Genomic DNA, 4,393 nt, shown 5'->3' with positions numbered 1-4,393 from the left:
AGTGGGACAGGCAAAGTGGGGAGGGGCGGGGCCGGCGAAGCGGGGAGGGGCGAGGCCAGGAACTGAGCCGGCAGGGAGGGGCGAGGCTGACTGCTGTCGGGCTCCCGTGGGCTTTAAAGCCTTGCCCTGTAATTATAATCTTAATTACCTACGCTTAATTAGGTAAGTCTTATACCGTGCATAATGTTGCTCTGCAGCGTGAAAATGTAGATAACACATTATGCGTTTATACAAATTATATGTTAATACGTAATTATATAAAATATTGGTATATTCTATGAAAAACTCCTGAAGAACCATCCCAATATGCCAGAGCTTTCCTCCGGGGGCAAAGATCAAGGAAATTTTCACTTTCTGCTTTTCAGGATGGTTCCAAAGTCTTTGCCTTTATAAGTACTCACTTGAATAATAAATTTATCTAAATCAGTTTACAGTGGTAGGGTGGGAGATTATTTTCTTTGTACAAATCAGCATTAATATTTTCATGTCACATTCTGTTTGATAAGTTCAGCGGAAACGAAATGACTTTTAAAAACTTTTTTCCTGAGACAAATGTGTATATTTAGATACAAAGAAAAAAGTATAAAGGAAAACAATCACAAAAATAAAAAAATAAAAGTTTCAATTATTTTCTTCTAGAGTCAGAAACACAAATATACACTGTGAATCTGAATGGCTGGGTAGAGGGAAATGATCATGTTCAAAAATGTATATATATACATACACACACATCTCCTTTTATGGAGTGGGACAAGAATGAGATTTGGAATCAAAAGTAACTGATTTTAAATTCTTCGCAGTTATGACCTATGAGACCCTTAGACACTTCTATTTCTTCATTTGTAAAGTAGGCATAACACTATTCACCTTGTGAGACTGGTAATTAAGTCAAATCCAGAGTGGCTCTCAAAATACAGTTTCTGATCAACGTCACTTGGGAATTTTTTTACACAAATTTTCAGCCCCCACTCCTCCCCCCCCCCCCCCCCCCCCCACCTTCCTCCCCACCCCCATCCCTGGCCTTCTGCAAAGCCTGGGGTTATTCTCCCTGGTAAAGTTTGAGAGCCACTGAAATGGGGTACATAAAGCCTGATGGGTACTCAGTAAATGTAGCTGCCGTTACTACACTGTAATATTTAATCTCCTCTTGTCCTAGTTTTCAGTGAACCTTAAGGAAAGCTTGTCCTTTATGGTCCCTCAATTAGGTTCAGTTCAATAGCATTCATTGAGCTGCAAGTCAGTGCCAGGCAGTGAGTGTGGGAGTAGAGTTCACAGTCCATATCAAGAGATATCAGCCTCCTTCCGCATCACGTGTCTCAGCATCAACTATGAAACCATTTTTTCTTGGCCAGACAACTCCACAGATGGTTTCACTGAGGATTTAACCTCAGTGCTTATCAAAATGGGCTCTTGTAGTCTGAACCCCCAACAATACTGGATACCCTTTGATTAGTGGTAGTGAGCATTACAACTGTCTCAGATGGCGAAAAACAGCAGGCACCTTAAGGCCACCTAGTCTAGTCTCACCCATTTCACAGGGGAGGAATCTGAGGCCTAGGGATAGAATACAGCTAGCAGATGAAGAAGTCTGCAAAGGCATTGGCCCTGCATCTGCTTGCTTTGAGACTAACACCCTGACTCACCATGGTGGTATTTTGATAAATGACACCAGGCGCTCTCACTGGCTTAGACTGATTGACGGATTAGAAATAGCCATCTGCCCTTGCCAGGAATGAAAGCAACAGAGACATGCAAGCAAAACCTTCAACAGATTTATTTTACTTCAAATGGAACAGATCATAAACAATTAGACTATCTGCCATGGTGTTTAAACAGACAGTCTGAATGATCCTATCTAGACACACCATCCCATTATAAAAGCCCCACGAAGCGGGACTCGGCTTCCATGCCTGTAATCCTGTCTACTTGGGAGGCTGAGGTGGGAGGACTGCTTGAGCCCAGGAGTTTAAAACCAGCCTGGGCAACATAGCAAGACCCTGTCTCTAAAGATAGTAATAAATTAAAGCTCCAGGAAGACCTCTACAGTTAATCTGACCCCTCCCTCCCCGGAATGAACACTAACAAAGAGCTGCTACTAATAGCATTTCAAACAGTTACTGGAAAAAATAATGACTCATTATGTGTTCATTTTTATTTAAAATAATTTAACAAAGGTAGAAATGTTTAGAGAAAAAAAAATCTCTCACACCCCAAAGAGAGACACAGGGTTAACATTTTGGGAGGGAGGCAGAAGGGAATCATGCTATAAACATCTGTCTTTTTAGAATTTCTTTATTTATGTTTAAACCTCTTTAGAGAAATAACTATTTCTTGGGTATCAATTGTCTGTGATCAAGGAGTAATCATATTGTTACTAATATACTCTTGACAGCTTTTGGTCATGCAGTTCTGAGCAGTTGGAAGATACAGTTCTTGGTCATAGCTTCTAATACTCATCAATCTCACCAACAGGTGTGGGGCCTCACTGGAGTTCCCACTTTCATCTTGACCAAGATGATTTACTCAGCTGGTACACAGTAATGCTGCTTGACATTCTGAAGCCCTGGGGAATTCCTCCACACCCTCTGACTTCCTGTAACTGATAACTGAGGCTCGGTGCATCTCTATTTAGCACTCCTCTCACCATCTCATATTTAACTAGTGTTTCCACTGGATTGCAGGAGTTTTGAAGGCAGAGCAGGGTTACATCTTTCTCCTCTTTAAAAAAAAAAAAAAAAAAATACCCCACAGTGCTTTCACAGAGCCTCAAAAGAACTTGAAATATTTGTTGGCATTGTACTGAATATTCTCAGCCATTTCCCCCTACCCAAATACAACCACAACAATAAAATTGGAGCAAGGTAGAGAAAAGTCAGTAGATGTTTATAATGAAAGCATAGAAAACAAATCAGATTAAAGCACTATTAACAGCAGACATGAATCGTGGGCTATCCTATTACTAATAACAATAATAGTAACATATAACTGTGAACCTTTATTATACACTAAGCATTTCCTATACATTCCTTCACTTATCCTCACCTATGTGGCAAATGTTCCATTATCCCCACTTTACACATGAAGCCACTGAGGCTGGGAGAGATTAAGTAATTTCTCCAAAGTCACCTACCAGAGAGGAAGGAGCTGGGACTCTAATTTTGCTTTCTCTGACTTCACACCATCCCATTTTTCCAGAATCAAGAACACATGAGCACTCAGGAATATTTCACATTTTAAACTTTATTCAAAAAGCAGCACATAAGATATATCTTAGTCAGCATTAATTCCATGCAATCACCAAACTTTCCTAAACACCAGTAGTAGTAGTAATTTCTTAGAATCACTGTAAGCTCCTTAACTGTCTTCTAAATCAATAAGGAAAATTAAATTATGTTTTCTAGACTTTGCATTAGTATATTTCATTACTTTCCAAGTTTTTAAAAATTGGTGATCTGAGAAGAGTGAATTCACCTTGTCTAAGCCACTTATGGACTTAGAGACTCTGTTATCTTAGAAATCTTCACCTTAGAATTCTACCTATTACATTATACAATTAAACTACTTTTTCTCATGCATTATACCAATCAGCCCCTTAACTGAAAAAAGATGACCCTTTGGAAGCTTAGAAGAGAATTTACAACGAATACATCTTTTGCCAGTGCTTTGGGCTGGGGATACTAAACATCACCTTATCTATGAATATACTGTGGTCCCTCAGTGGAAGTTGTCACCAAATATTGCAATAAAACTAAGAAAACTTCACAGAAGTGGGAGGCAGGCGGGTGGCGGTGTATCCAAGCCTGTAATCCCAGCACTTTGGGGCTGAGACTGGAAGGTGGATCAGAGATTCAGGGTTGTGGGAACCACATCGGCCATTTTGGAAAAGCTGCCCGTCTCTACTAATGCACTCAGCTGGCCGGACTGACAAACCTGTAGTCCCATGCTCATAGAAGGGAAGCTGAGGCAGAAGGGAAATAAAAAGCCATGAGCAGGAAGCTGGGAGCACAGTGAGCTGAGATCCGGCCACTGCCTGTAAGCCTGGGCTGACAGGAACTCATCTCAAAAACTGAGTGGAATGCATATTTCTGCCAGAAAAGTACTAGATGCCTGCTGCGTGTGATTCTGCATTGTTGTTTGCTTTAAATATAACAACGTGTAGCAGCCCCAGGGGTTCAGTAGCAAGCCAGGTGCCTACTTTATCACTTTATCAGAATGGCACAGCAGTCCAACAATTTAGCCTCGAGAGAACAGAGATGGAGAATAAAGAAGATAAAGTGAAAAACAAAAGCCAATTCTTCCCAGGCTCACCACTGACCTTCTTTCCCGTTTTGCCAATCTGATTTCACACATAGTGACTCATGGTGAAACAGAGAAAACATGGGAATTGCATTCG

The sequence above is a fragment of the Papio anubis genome, chromosome 2, assembly GCF_008728515.1.
Source record: "Papio anubis isolate 15944 chromosome 2, Panubis1.0, whole genome shotgun sequence".
Lineage (NCBI taxonomy): Eukaryota > Metazoa > Chordata > Mammalia > Primates > Cercopithecidae > Papio > Papio anubis.
This window is presented reverse-complemented; position numbering follows the sequence as displayed.